Raw genomic sequence first — 16014 nt, 5'->3', positions numbered from 1 at the left:
GCTCAAATATTTGTAAGTTCTCTAGATAAATTACAGTTTTAATATGCTTTCTGCATGAGGCAGATACCTCTAGGCATGGTTTTATACTTCCAGGTTATGGCTTACAAAAATCTTACAGCAACGTAGTTCACATTTGATGTGCTCTTAGCAAGAATTATGGAATTCATGGTTAGTTGGGGAGGTGGGAGGCTGGGGGTTACTGTTCAGCATAGGCTGTATATTGCAGCAAGAAGAAACCCTGGAATTTGTATATGTTGTGTACATTTGTGTATTTGGAATCGGTATATTACCGCCAACAGAAATCCTGGTATTTCATGCGATATGCCAAAGTTTGCCTATCTAAGTTAGGACTGAGTTGTCAGTTTCTCATTGAGTTTCTCTTCTTTTTCCATTCTCAGTACATTTAAACATGTGGCAAACAGGGTTTGGGGTTTTTTTGGCATATGTTCATGCAGGAAAAATGTTGGTATACAGGAAGATGTGGGACAGAACTGTTTTCTGCCTGGTCATTCATATGATTTGTATCACCTCCCCAGGGCGCGCAAATTCACTGCCTTGCACACAACTGAGCCTAACAGTCAGCTCATGACCAGTGATGTAAATCGTGAGTATTCAATTGAAATTGATTTTCCTACCCTGGTGTAAAGTTGATGCAAGCAATAGATGTATCACGCTTGCACGTTCCAGACCTATGGCTTTAGGGTCAGACCCTGATATTCTGATTTCAGTCAAAATCTGTGTTTAAAGCAAGCAGCTGGACGACTTAGCTCCTGAGCATTTGCTTTTTACACAAGATACTGGTGCAGCTACTCCCAACGTGTGGCAACATCAATGGGCTCGTGGCTCACTGGAACTAGAAGTCAGGGTAGATCCGAGTTTGCAGTGAAAACTGCCTGCCATGTCTATAACATGTTTTAAACAGATTCTTAGTGCATTTCAAGTGCTGGAAATGTATTTTTATGGAAGATGCATAGCATGATTCACAGTAAGAAGCTTTTTGAAAAGCACTGACCCTGTTGGTGAATTTCTGGGGGGTTTATGTTGGGGGGTTTTTATTTGCTTGTTTACTATTATGACAGTGAATATCATAATAAAACTATTTTTAATTCTTTTTTATTTTAAACCAGAATGATTTAACCAGTTGGGTATAAAAGGATATCCACCCCAAGCGGAAACCTTGACAGGCACCAGGCTTCACACCAGAAATAGTTTTAAAGAGAACAATGATTCACCAGTAACCAGGTGGGAATAATGATGCAGTCATTAATATGAGAGTAATTAAATGCTCTGGCAGGCTGTGGCTATAAGCCACTCATGTTGGAGAGGGGACAAGAGAAGTGCTCAGCAAAGCGATGCCCCTCGCACCATGACTCCTCTTTGAATGTGCTCTGCAGCAGCTCGCCCAGTGCCCGCGCTGGCACCTGGCCTGCTCCTTCTCGTTCCAGGTCTTCCCACGGGTACTGTGGCTCATCATGAGCATGCAGAACCTCCATTTATTTTATTTTTCCCAATCTTCTGCAAGGATTCTGTTGGTCTGCAAAAAAGGGCCCCTTTCGCATTTGGTGGTGGCTGCAGGACCAAAGTCCTCTCTTGTACGCCTGAAACCCCAGTGAGCTCTGAGCAAGAGCTGAGCTTGCTCTCGGCCACCAAGGTGACACGTGGTGGTGAACAGACCCTGTGGAGCACCATGCCTCTGCTCCCTGGTTAGAAGGAGGAAGCAGCAACAGCAGCTGGAGTGGTGGCATAGGGACTACTGACCAAGGATGACAAAAGTGCCCCAGAATTCACCAGCAGCCGCATGACCAAGAGCAGTATTTTTCCAATGTTTCCCTCATAAAATGCACTTCATATTGATGCACTCTGCATAACTCTAGGCTGTCAGTAGAATACCTTTCTCTTCCTCTTTTGCTGTTGCCGGCTTTTTCTTTTCTATGAGGCTGCAAGAACTTGGAAGAGAGCTTAAACAGTTGCACTTGATCAGGAGCCTATTGCAGGATCTAATTTATTTAATAGTAATTATAATACAATATGCATTTTGCGTTTCTTTCTGGCTTTCATTGTAATGTTTTTGGAAAGTGATGACTACAAAAGTAGGTGACAGAGGTGTGAGAAGTAAGCGATAAAGTGACCAGGCAAAAGTTGTTTCAAAAATCCATTTGGCAAAAAATAATTTAAACAAAAAACCCCACCAGCAAAACTAAAGAAGAGTTAAAAATGAAATGCATATTTTACTGAACTTTATGGCATTTTAATATTAACTTTGGGATTTGTGTCATTCTACCCGCTGTGCCTGCCAATAGTGAATAGTATTCCCAACCCAAACTATTCAAAGATCATGGCTCAGGCCCCCAAAATCAAGCAATGTAAGAATGTTCCTTTCTGAAGGAAAGGAACTGTCTACCTGTCAACTTCTCTCCTTTCCCTCTTCCACCAGCAGCTTTTGTGCTCGTTGGAAAACCTAAAAAAAAAAGAACGAAAAAAACCCCAAATCCACCCCCAACAAATTTGACCACTATAGAGGTTTCAAAGACACTGCGTTACTGTGAGTTTTATGGAAAAACAGTGACTGTGTAGAGGAAAAGGAGATTACTAATGCCCTCCCTGAGGAGAAGGCAAACGGAGCCCAACTATTACCCATCCTTTTTGGCAGCCTCTAATTAGCCAATCAGCTTGTGCGTCTTCGTCATTAGTCAGCATGCTGATAGCTCTGGACCATCTACAGTGTGTCATCCCTTGCTGGGCCAGCAACCCAGAAAAGACAGATAGGGAGCAGGATGGGATTTGAGCTTGTTTTGGAGGTGGACCAAGTGGACATGGAACGAAACCAGGACGTTTCTGAGAAAAGGGAGAGTTACAGGGGTATGGAGGAGCTGCTCTCATGGCAGGGAAGGAGAAGGACATGGGTTATAACCCTGCCAGAAATCAGACAACTTCATCCTGTTGTAGGCTAGATTTCCAAACACATCCTTACAGCCTGCAGGACCAGAAATTCACTCTGCTTTTTTCTGTTGTTTAAGTTAAATGGAATAGTTCCCATAATCGATTCTACCTCCGAAGGTAGCACTTGAAGAAAAAATCAGGTGGTGTGAAATGCACTGCAAATCTGTGATTGCTGTTTACATTGATGTCAAGTCCTACCTCTGAAGCAGCTGGCTTCTCTCCCGGCTTTATTTTATAAGGAAGATACAACATTCCTCTTGAGCCACTGAGGACGATCCTCTTTGAGTCACCTTTTCTGTCACTGTTGTCAGCGCAAAGCCTGATTTCTAGAATAGCGTATTGAAATGGATAGAAAATTCCATTTTAAATATTTTTGGGCCAGATTCATCTCTCACTTAGCTGCAATAAGTTGGGAATAATGTTTGTGAAGTAATTTTGGTTGGTTAAATTTGAATAGAAAAATTCAGACATATAATTAAATGCAATGGAGTTAGGGTTTTTAAGTGTTTAACTATGAGCCCAGCTGCCTTAACTTACCAGCTGCTTGAATTGCAAGATAAATGCATTGCTTTGAACCTCATAGCAGATATAAGGTCATGTCTATAAAACACCTAGAAAGAAATCTTGCAATAACAAAAAGCCTATGAAAACATCATCCCAATCACGTTATGAAAACTAAAGCTGCAGCTACTGTAAGGCTAAAGTAACCACTTTTAAAATTCAACTTATTGCCATGAACTAAAATATGAAGGCTGGAAGTAGTATGAACTCTTGCTCTGTAACAAATGCCCTGAAACAGTTTGTCCCCTGCTGTACTTTTTTTTTTTTTTCCTAGAAAAGTAGTCACATATAACGTTCTAAACGTTGTGCTGTATCAGCTACTGAAAGTCAACTTTATTTTTTTTATTTTGATGGTATGAACATTTAATTACTGCAACTTACCAAAAAAATAAGTAAGTTCATCTTGTTTTCACCAGTTTTGAGTTCCAGGTATCGGAGAGCGTATTTCACTGAGGAGAAGAGTGTGCACGGGGCAGGGCACGGATGCCCTGTACCCTGGCATCTGGGTGGGGGTTCTCAGCCCCTGTTCTCAGGTTGTTTTCCCAGGAAAACCCTGATGTTCAGGGATTTTGAGTGGTCTCCCCCAGGGTATGCTTGGGTCTGTGTCTGCAGTTTGAGTATGAGGACAAAACGTCCCTCTGTCTGGTGGATGACTCAACTCAGGAGCTATGGGAGACAGTAGTGAGTCCTACCTGCTAAGGAGCTTCTCGCGAGCCATGGTATGTAAGCATGTGATGGATAAAACGGGAGAAACAGGTAAAACTGATGGCAAACTGGTGCTGTGGCAACTTCAGCCCTTGCTGCACCTCTTAGCTTGGCCAAGAGATTCTTCTGAACCTCTTGGGCAGGGAAGTCATATGGGGTCCCCTTCAACTTCTGGCTTACTCTTGCCTTTCTGGCCATCTCCTTCCTGCCCACAGCTTTTGTGCTGCCATGCATAACTGTGCCTGTGGAACGGGCCAAAAATGCCCCGTCGCTTTTTTCTCTCCTACGTATCCCAATACTTGTTAATTCGTGTTGCTCCAGAACCAACGTGATACACTAATGGAAATGAACTTTAGAAACAGACAGGAAAATATATTCCCATTAGGCTCATTAAAAAAATTTAAGGAAGGATGCAATTATAGTAAAAGCTGCCAGTTTTTCTGAGCTCTTTTGTGTTTGGTATTTTATTCTGTAGCCTTCGCTATGGCATCTAATTACCAGTCTTATAATAAATCTTATAAAAGAGCCCTGTTAAATACCTGTTTAAAGGCTCTACCCTTGCTGCAGAATGCTGTCTTTTCTTTAAAGATGTAGCTTTTACGCTTTTACTCAGAATTTCTGACATTCATCCTGACATTCATCTTCAATGTCTTTTAAAATAGCTGCATCAGCCGCTGCATCGCCGACGGGAAACCTTGAATTCCGCTAAGGAGCTGTTACTCTACTTGGAGAGGTTTCACTTCTGCATTTGCACAATCAAAGTGCTTGAAATACCAAAATACTTCGTCTTGGTATTACTAGCTACAAGAATGCTTGCGTTCTCTCTCAGGCACAACTCTTTTGAAGGGGATTTTGGGCCCCGGAGGTCAGAGATTTGGTATGAGTGGCCTGTCCTCTGCTGGGGTGTTCGGGAACGGCATCCGCTGGGAAACGAGGGCCACAGCGCTGAAGAGTCATTTTCCTTTTCCTCCTTTTCTTTTTTTTTCTTTTTCTTTTAAATACACGATGGGTTAAAAGCTAACAGATGTTCTTGACAAAAGCAGAAAAATGTAGTTTTGCAGGATGCAGCAACTTTGACTCTGCTTAATCTTGCCCAGTGCCATAACAGACTGAATTAATCAACTTTTTTGATCAGAAGATAGCTGTTTGCGGGACGGATTTGGCTCCTCGTCCAAACTACCCCTTTGCTGCCCTCCCTGTGCGCCTCTTTCACTTTGGTCCCACTCCGTGGTTTTGCCTCTACGGAATATAGGTACAGGCGGAATGGGAACAACCTGTAACACCTGGTACCCGCTTGCCTATAAGCGACAAGTAAAATCACAGCAATATAGTGATATACAGGGGTACGAATAGCATTTTTTTTCCTCTTCTGATTTTTGTAAGCAGAGGGGCTGGCTTTGAAGTAACATCTTCCAAAACTCTTAGTGTTTGGGACAGTGAATTCATAAATACATGGAATTCTAATGGTTAAAATAAAAGCACTTTTCCGGGATTGCAAGCCTGGCACATCGTTCTAGCAGCATGCATCTGCAGCGGCAACACATTTGCTGAACTCCTTTTAAGGTGGGACATAATCAGTCACACCGTAATACAGCTGATAATAATGTAGCGTAATTATTTCACAATGAAATAGATACTGAAAACGTACATTGGTGTTCTCTCCTGGCTGCTGCCGTACCTACCGGGATTGGCCAACCACACTCACACTGTGCATTTCTGCACACACAGCAAAGGTGTTAGTCTTAGGTTTTTATATATAGTGTTTAGGTCCATGTTTAAGTGTTATAAACACAAATATTTCAAAAGTCAAAACAGATCCAGAAGTTGTAAGGCGTTTCTTCTAAACACTCTAAATGTTGTCTACTCTGTATAAGCGTAAGAATTTTCAGTTGCGCCAAATTATATAGACATTTTTAGGCACCTACTTTAAACCTGAGACAAAAAGGAAGATTACCTTTCAGACTGAGAGCGGCAGGCTGTTTAAAATGCATACCGAGAGAAAGGAGGCGATGAGAAATGTCACAACATGATTTTGCCCATGAAACTTCTTTCAAAAACGTCCACTAATGAAATCCCAGTAAAGAGCAGTAATATCAACCTTTTCCTTTGCAAGGTGGTACTTCATACCTCATAGCAACACAGGACTGACAGTTTTTCCTACTTACAAAGTTCATTTAGGAATATGCGGATCACAGTTCTTGCCCAAGGGTGTGCACTTTAGTTGATCTCCTGTCATTGCTCCAAGCGAGCAGAAAGACTAAGATAAAATTGTGGTACAGCTTCTCCTTCCCTTTCCGCCACATGCTGGAGAGGGTGCAGCAAAGGGCTACCGAGATGATTACGGGGCTGGAATATTTCTCTTATGAAGAAAGGCTGAGGGATTTGGGTCTCTTCAGTTTGGAAAAAAGACGGCTGAGGGGGGACCTTATCAACACTTATAAATACTTAAAGGGTGGGTGTCAGGAGGATGGGGCCAGGCTCTTTTCAGTGGTGCCTGGGGACAGGACAAGAGGTGACGGGCACAAACGTGAACATAGGAAGTTCCACCTAAACATGAGGAGGAACTTCTTTACTTTGAGGGTGGCAGAGCACTGGAACAGGCTGCCCAGAGAGGTGGTGGAGTCTCCAACTCTGGAGACATTCAAAACCCTCCTGGACGCGTTCCTGTGCCACCTGCTCGAGGTGAACCAGCTCTGGCAGGGGACTGGACTAGATGATCTCCAGAGGTCCCTTCCAACCCTACCACTCTGCGATTCGGTGATCTATAGTCAGTTTTAGAAAGGCTAATTTGTGGGAAGAGCCTCTACGATGGAATGGAAAGTGGTGATAACATTCTCAAAGGAATCGAAGAACGATATTCAGATCCATAGTCATCCAAGGTGGCCTTGGAATCTGGCATATTCATCAGCAAAGTTGTTTAATCGACAGCTTAGAACTAGGTTACCTGATTTAACCCTGCTGTTAAAAATGCTGGTAATTTAAATTTGCAAAAACCCTGTGGAAAAAAACTAAAACAGGTAATTTTTGATGATAAAATACATCATATTAAAGCCTTCAAAGTCATTTAATAACAGAAGTGTGTAATGGCAAAAAGCAGGCACAAAAGGATGTAGCTTCTGATGAAGCTGTTTCTACTGAAGTAAGACCCCAAAGAATCAGGTGTTGTCTGGGCAAAACCCCCTACAAAATAATGCAGAGACAGGAGGTCATATAAGCTGCTTCAGGGTTTTAGAAGACAAAGAGCAGATCAGAGACTGAGTGAAATTTCTTGATGATTTTGATCCTCGTTTGGAGGAGAAAAACATAAATGATAAGTTTTGTAATAAGTGAGGTAGCTTTGGAGTTGCACGTACTAGTGCAACTGTTCAAAGGGGTTGTGCCATCCAAGCGAAGAAGAAACACAGCTTTTACTCCCTCTCCTTTTTTATATCTTTCCTGATTTGTTGTTTGCTCCCTGCCGATGTGGTAAAGATGTTTTGTATTTATGAGCTCCATTATGCAGCATCACAGAAGAGCATCAACTGAAGGAAAGCGGCCTATACTGGCTCAAGCATTAGCTTTACTGCCCTTTCCTCCTGGGGAATTGTCTCTGGCTCCTTTAGCAGACATTTCCAGTTCCTCACAATTTAAAGGCTGACGCTTTAAAAATTTACAAGTTTGCGGTTTGTTTTTTTTCTTGGGACTCGCAAGCTTTTCTCTCCCATCAGCCTGCTAATTGGCAGCATCAGCCAACTAGTTGATGAGAAACAGGAATCAACCACAAAGGAATTGACTCTTTGGGGTTTTTTTACCTTCAGCAACAGACTTGCGAACCCCCTCTATCATTCTGCAGGTATAAAGAACTGCTTAGGAGTTAACTCTTCATAGTCTTGTAGCAAAGAGCCTGACTATCACTGTATCAATGCATATATGCCCTATACTCATGGAAATGACGTAAAGCTTTCATATTCTTTACTGGCTATGCAAATGATCAAAAGGATTATGCAAAACATAGTTCATATAATAGATCTGAAATATTACATTGCTTCAGAGTTGAGTTTTAAGGCGTGCCGGTGTAACATTAGCTGGAATAGGCATGCTCCTATTAATGTAGACCGGAGAATGGCTTTTAGTGAGTAGATCTGGAAGAGTTAATAGAAAAAAATATTCCTAGGATACTCAGATGAATAGATATAGAGTAATTTGTATGCTATTGACTTTGTGATAACTGCACAAAGCTTTTTTTATGTCAAGTGAACTTTGTACCAGGATATTTTGAGTACACAAATCTGAGGAACTTCAAGCAAGTGGCTCACGATCGTTTCTGAAGTTTTAACAAGGAAAAGAGTCTCTTGCTGCATACAAAAGCCAAGCTTATGATCAATTAAAAATGTAATAGTTTGACCAAACCTTTAAGGCTTTCTGGAGCGTGTTGATTAAAATGGACGGATGATATAATTAGGAATGCAATGCAAAATGGAAATAAAATTGACTATATCAAATTACTTTATTATACTTTCTACAAATTACCAAAGTAGCTCAGCATTAGGAAATTGCAACATTTTGTCATTTTCTCCAAAGCCTCTAGAAGAAAGGAAAATTAATTAATTACTACTGAATTTGCAGTTGGCTGCTTTGCTAATTCTAAAGTTTGATTGATGTAAACTAATGACTTACATCAATAACTCTGAGAAAGCTGTGCGGTACATTTTAATATCCCAGTAATAACTCAGTAGAGAGAAATTGCTGCACTAGATCCTAAACTGTGTTAAAAATATTATGTTTGTATTTATATAGTTGTAGGGGTTTTCTGTACATATAAATATATGTGTATATATATATAGGTTTTGATTGGACATTCAACAAAAAGAGCAGGTCTCTGCTCAAAAGTTTGCTCATTTTTTCTTACTACACTGTCCAGCTTAATAAAAGAGATTGCCTTTCTCTATGTCTCTTCCCTCACGTCAATCAATCAGGCATTAGCTGGGAGGACCATAAAGTCACTAAATACTTTCCAGAATTGTGCTACAAAATGAATGGTATGTATTTCTTATAAGAAATAAGGTCTATCAAAATGATGAGAAGGAATTACTTATTTCAGCATGTATATGGAATTGGATAAAATGTATATCTGTCGTGTATATAGGAAGAATGTTGTACTTAGAAATGCTAATTATTTAGTGAGAGGCACACCTTCTTGCACTTCCAGGCTAGGATTTGGTGTCAGCTGATATTGATATAAGTTAATAATCTAATCTATTAATCATAAATCAAATTTACAGCTCATTATCTGAGCGTTACTGTATAGGGTTAAATTTGTTTTTCTGTTTCAGCTGTTCAGCACTACTGAAGTGTAATAAAAAGAGGAGAACTGATAGCCAATTTTGTAGCCTCTACTGTGAGTCATAGTGAGCACTGAAAGAAGCGTATTACCCTGGAAAGGATGTTATTTGCGTTACGATGCTCTGTGCTTCAACAAGCTGTTTTGGAAGGCCTCAAGCTGTGTTAGCCCAGAGCGAAACAGGGCAATGCAGCAAGTACAAACTCACGGGGACCCTGTATAATACCAGCAACCACCACTGCATAGCACAGAATTTAATTTTGATTTTCAAGAGAGAATCTAATCAAAAAGTGTTTTTCAGTATAACGGTGTCGTCCGTGGTTTATAGATAGTGAGGAAGTCGCCACCGTCAGTAATTTCTCCGTACAGCTAGGTATGATGTCTGTTCTCTGTTACATTATCTAGGATAAGAGTCCTACAATGCCCTGAATCTTTGCAGCATTTACAGAGAGGCCCTTCCTTCCTCAAAAATAGCCATCTTTCTAAGCTGCTGCATTAGAGCCAGTCGTTGGGGTAGAGTTGCTCTTTAATTACTGCTATTAATATGTCGTTCCTGCAAGACATCCATCATGCTTTATGAACCTCTCTCTTCTCGAAGGAGCGCGTTTGCCGTGCACAGTACATAAACCACAGCAAACCTTTCCCATATACCTTCTCTGTTAGGAAGGTGACTTCAAGGCATTGGGACCAAAGCGTGACTGGATGGATGCTGGTGCTGGAAGGAAGGGCAATGGCACACTTACTGGAGCCATGCTGAAGGGTCTCCCACACAAGAAGGAGCAACTGCTTTAGGGTTATGGTGGCCCAGCCAAGCCTTTCCTCCATCCATACAGAAAAACAAAAATCAGCCGAGGGCACGAGGATTTTTTTTCACTTCAGCTTTCTCGCAGCGTGGTCCCTGGGGAGTTTTTCATTCAATAAAAGCAGACAACACAAGAACACGCAACGCAAGCATTCCTAATCACGGGAATTAGCGGAGGGTGAGGGGAGACTGGCAGGCATTCCGCAGCTCCCTGCTTTCTGAAGGATGGCTACTGAGCACAGCAATGGCAGCGACTTTCCTTCCAGCCGCAGGTTGCGGTGACGTTAAACAGACATTTCTTCATCTTCCAGCAACGGACTGAGCTTGAATGTGTCATGTAAGTTCTAAGCAGGGTCAGAGGGGGTGGGCTAGATTTCCTCTTAGGATAAGGCGTATATCTGAGCTTTGCCTTGGGAGCAACTTTCCTCACCTTTTTTCTTCCCGAGAGGCACAAAGCGGGTGCCAAAGGCAGGGGAAAGGTGAGGAGCTGGAACCAGCTTGCCCAAATGCACTGGCGCTGCCTTGTTTCAGCTGGTGTTGGAGGTTGGCTCTGAGACATGGCTAAAGAGCTCAACTGGTTTTATCTTATCTGCAGTGGTTTGTTTGCCTCCCACAACAACGTTGAAATATCTGTCGCGGTTTGCGTCCAGATAACTCTGTTCACAAACTTCCATAGCAGCAGCCATCACAAAATATTTTGGGGGTTTGGTTTGGGGTTTTTCTGGAAAAGCTCTTTTGGCATTCTACAAATGATCAGAAGAAGAGCAGGTGTTTCAAGAGAACCACAATAAACCACAAATCTTGTTAACGAGTAGTAATCAATAAGAAAGCTAATGAGGCTCAGGGCAATTCTTGTGGCCCGTCAGAGGAGCCGCGTGCCTCCAGAGCAGGTTTTGCATCTGTATGACCAAATCAGTCAGGACCCAAGAATTCAGGTTATTTTCATTCCGATTCAAACGAGCCTGGTAAGCTTCCTCTGCTTTTGTAAAGCTATAATGCAAATATCTTTTAAATATCTCATTGTTGACTGTCAGGGTTGTATTCTTGATGTAATTCAGCCATTCGGTGTCCTAAGCGTTAACGTTCAGTTAATTTATATTTCTGCGCCTACTAATAGCTAGTTCCTTAATATTTATGGGCGTGTTTTTCATCACATTCGCGTGGCTATACCCAGAGGTGTACAGGGAATTCAAACTGTGCTTCTTGAATCCCTGTTCCCCCTCTTGTCTTTCCGTTCTCTTCTCTGGTTTTCACCGATTTCTTTTGTTTTCCAGTGAGACCGTCATTAAACTGTGTGTTCCGTGAAATATGTGCTTTTCTGTTTTCTGCTGTTTAATTACTAATCCACCAATTTTGGTTGAGGCTGTGAAATCAGAGATAACATGCATGTATTTAGCACACAACCAGATCCTTCAGGTCTGCTGTAAAGTTCATTTCCTTTACCACAGTCACAGGGACCAGGAAATGGTATAATCCTCAAGAAATCTCCGAAAGCCTGCAAAATAACCTGCCACCTCGCAGCTCTGCACCTTGAGCAGACTAAGGACTGGCTTCAGTGTCAAAGCATGAGATCAGAAATCTTTTCCAAACTTTAAGGTGCGCATTACAGTAAATCTAGGTGTTCTGAATCCACTATAGTGGTAGCATCTCCTATGGGCTGACTACGTAAAGAGATAAGTAAAGAGATTTCTCCTTTTATCACTATGGAATTTCCTTCCTTTCCTTTCCTTTCCGTTACACGGTCTGTTGTACTTTTTCTATGAGAAATAGAAAACAGCAGTTTCTTATCTGCCTCCTCTCTTCCATGCATACCTTTAGATAGATTATCATGTTCTTTCTTTTCTACAGTAAATAGCTCTGCTTTTTCAATATTAGTGGTTTAGCCCTGTATCATTTTTTCCCCTTTTCTAGGGCTACGCTGTGAGGAGTTTGTTTCTCTTAACAGAGAGTAATCAACAATATTCTACAAATGTCTACAATACTTCAGTCAAGGTAACGTACTGATTATACAGCTGTAGATAAACTATAGTGGACTTTTATTTACCCATTCCGGTATTTGGAAGTTACAAAAAACACCTGCACATTGAACAGAAGTTTTTAACCGAGCTATTCACAGTGGCGTTCTCTTTAAAAAATAACAATTTTTTTACAAAAGTATAATAAACACAAACGCCTGTAAGCTTTGCAAGAAATTCAGTTCTTCCTTCTGCCTGGCTGCGTACTCAGTAATCCCAGCGGAACGGTCTGCTCTACGCGGCTGTTTGACTGGAAGGCAGGACGTGAAGGTATTTTTCCCCAAAGCGCTTCTAGTTTAGCTGTAGTCGAACCTCATGAGAAGCGCAGCTCTTAAAAGCAATGCTAAATTGTTCCACTTTGGGTGGTTCTGGCTGCTTCCATGACATGGAAGTTTCTTGCATCCAAAAAGAAATTTGAACAGGTTAAATTTGCTTAAACTATGCATTATTAAGTTTTTTAAAATCATGTAATAGTTTTAAGTATTGCACTTGAGTTTACTGGGATGACAATTACAATACTAAATACTTTTATCAGTGACGTCCCTCAAATGTACTTTAACAGTGAGCCCAAATTTTCTCAAAGGTGAGATTATATCATATAAACTTTGATTTTCTATACGACATCATAAAACTACCTTTACTTACAAGATAAAAGAAAAAGCAACCATTATTTTTACTGGTACTTGGTGTATACAGCACCACCTATGATATTGGCTGCTGCACAGCTGAGCAGTCAGGAACTAAGCTAGAATAAATTTACTTTCCATCTGCTCTGTGCATGACTGTAGGAGCGGCAGAAGGATATTTAAAGAAAAAGAGAAAGGGAAAAAAAAGTTTCAGAGCTTAAATAAACAGACTTTGTTCACTTTACTCACAGTCAGTGATGACTTTGAGAAGTGGCTGAGAATCCTCCAAAACATCTTTTCATGACTGCTGTGGCACTGAGTCTTTGGGGTCTTGATTTTAGGGATGAGGGTGGAGTATGGATACTATTGCAGTGCATCCACATGCCTATGCAAACGTGTCTAACACCATGAAATCCACTGGGAGGGGGGAGAAAGCACAAAATCTTCTAGTTTTCTGCTAGGGAGAACAAAGAAGCTGTATCAATATCCAAAGAGATGCAAAAATTTTTTGACAAAATTCTTTATTCGTGCCTATAAGACTAACAGATTCAAATGCAGAGATTTTATAGCATGAAATGGCTTTCTTCTTTCAAAGGACAAAATAACAATACTGAACTTGAAGTATAATAAGGATTCAAAAAAAGTCCCAGTGCTGCTTGAAGAGACCAAATCTTGTGTGCAATTCCATTCACAAATGAGCACATATACAAAGCCATGAGTAATTAATAAAACCTGGCAAAATATCAGTAAAGACAAAATATTCCAAAGGCAGTGTTGCTGAAATCCTTTGAAACTGAATTCGAAGATCATAGGGACTTCCGAAGGTTGTGTAGATCAAGCTCTAAAAGAAGCCGATGCTTGACTTTAAGTTCCAGTGGCCTTTGCCCTTTTGCATCAAGCAGGAGCTTCTTCCAAAAATAATTTCCTGAATGTAAATGACCTCTTATAGCACTTATTACTTGGGGTATAATGTTCGAAGCAGAAGTGAACCTTAAATTAGTCGAAGAACACATACGAAATTTCCAACTTCTAATAATAGTGAAGCAAGTCTTCCACATGTTGTTATAAATTTAAGTCCAAGATGATTAACGTGGCTCACAGGCTACTCTTGTAAGATGATAGAACAGATATTTTTGCTGCCTCTCCTGAGAGGGGTAATGTTTCAAAATCATTTCCAAACAAGCATCTTCCAAGCGACAGATATTTCTCTTTTTTTTTTCCTCACTTTAATAAAAAGGTGATGTATGCTCTCTTCTTAATTGTGTCATTATATGAACATCAAACAAATGTCATGACAGCATGATGTGATAACAGTGTGGATGTGATAGCCATGAAATAATATGTTATATTCACTAATACAAGTCATTAATTTATTGTTGCTGTCATTCTGTTTGAAATAGAGTGCTTGTATTGTAAGCGTGCAGGGAATCTCACAAGCAAATTCAACAGATCCATCTTCATTCAAAGTTATTTGTACTTACAATAGGTTTCTATCCTAGCATATTTTAATTCAATTCTGTCAAAAGATTTTAGAAAAAAAAAATATCTTACAAACTCCTTTATTAATTTAAATCATACCAATAATAAATTGGGTAGCGAGTTGTTTACTGCCATAAACAAATTGTAGTGGCCTGGGATCGTTCTTTTGGCACAGAAAAACACGACTGGCAAAGCTCAAAGGATGGGTTTGGGCAATGAAGAAAGATTATTTAGTTTCAATACCTTAAAACTTGGGTCTTGGCTCTACTGAAATCATCGATAATTCTGTGACTCACTCAGGCAAATATGAATTCACCTCTTCATTATTTGAAATCTTGCTCAAGGGAGTGACCGACAAACTGAAGAGGCAATTTTCTGGTTCTGTTCTCCAGGTCGTTTGGGTGACCTTGGACAAACCAATTTAGTATTTCCCATCCGCTACCAACAGCAGTAAAAGGACTAATTGTTAAACGGAGACCTTATTCTTTCTAGTGATACAAGTGACTATGTGGCTGCCCGGTTGCTGTGTTAAGCCACCGGAGCCAACCCCAACCGAGCTGACGCATCCCGGCTGTCACTCCAACGCAGGGCGGTGCGGCACAGAGCAGTGAGGTGTGCCCAGCGCCGTACCCCAGCTTGTCAGAGCCAGCTCGGATCTCTCTGCACAGCCCCTCTCTGCACGCACACACTTAAGCCTACGCGTTTTCCAAACTTCCCTACCCATCCCCTCTCATTGTCCCTCGTTTCCCCACCGTTAAAAAGTAAATATAATTTTCCACTCGGAGGATAGTTGCGGTAACAAAATGTACGATGTTCCAAGGTGCTGCCCTGACGAGAGGTGTGTTAAGCATAGAGGCAGATAGGTAAGGAGATGGCAAGTGGTACAGGTTGCAGGCATGAAGCAGTTATTTAATTACTGATAGTACGTGATGCAGTTCATAGACGAGAGAGATAAAAATACTAAATATTCTTATTTGGCTGAAGCTATTCATCCTGATTCATCCTCTCTGATTCAGAACTGAGGTTTGCAACACGTTTCTGTCTGTGTGTACTATTGACGCTTGCTGAAAAGAATTTGTCAGACCGTGTGTGTTTGTGAGCTCTTGGCTGACCCACTCAATGACTCCTCTGGTTCACTAAATGCAGGCTTGTTTTGGAGCTAAGTGACACAAGTTTTGCTGTGGAAATTGCATCCAGTTGTTGGACTCTCAACACAGAGTCTGTTTTTGACTAAATTTTTCCAGCTAGTAAGATGTCATGCCGCATACAAGTAGGATCTTGAACTCTGAACCACGCGAGATGAACAATGCTCAATTCAGACATCAAAAAGCAGAGTTGGGGGCGAGGGGAAGAAAGGAGAGCCAGAAGGAGAGTGAAAAGTTACTCAAGTTAGCAGGAGCAAATTTCCAATATGAAGCTGTTGGCAGACCACCTCAGATAGGGTGGCCCTGGCAGATTTTTGGTGATCCATTTGTCTCCCTGAGACTATTTTGGTGATCCATTTGTCTCCCTTTCCTATATTAACTCCTTAATCAAATCAGAAAACTTAACCATATAACATTGTGC

At 41.1% G+C, this 16014-nt stretch overlaps 1 protein-coding gene across 3 annotated transcripts in view; it reads left to right on the top strand.

The window, feature by feature from the left end:
• The first annotated feature begins 445 nt into the window (after positions 1 to 445).
• C7H2orf88 (chromosome 7 C2orf88 homolog) overlaps positions 446 to 16014 on the top strand; it is a 38836-nt gene continuing 23267 nt past the window's right edge. The window contains exons 1-3 of one of the 3 annotated variants that reach the window (XM_054210319.1): positions 446 to 604; positions 1128 to 1242; positions 12240 to 12320. The gene's annotated coding sequence lies outside the window, so the exon portion shown is untranslated. The remainder of the gene's footprint in view (positions 605 to 1127; positions 1243 to 12239; positions 12321 to 16014) is intronic. The other 2 variants (XM_054210321.1, XM_054210320.1) reach the window with 2 other exon arrangements.

The sequence above is a fragment of the Rissa tridactyla genome, chromosome 7, assembly GCF_028500815.1.
Source record: "Rissa tridactyla isolate bRisTri1 chromosome 7, bRisTri1.patW.cur.20221130, whole genome shotgun sequence".
NCBI classification, from domain to species: Eukaryota; Metazoa; Chordata; class Aves; order Charadriiformes; family Laridae; genus Rissa; species Rissa tridactyla.
Note: the sequence above shows the minus strand (reverse complement) of the source record. Positions and strands in the feature narration are given on the sequence as shown.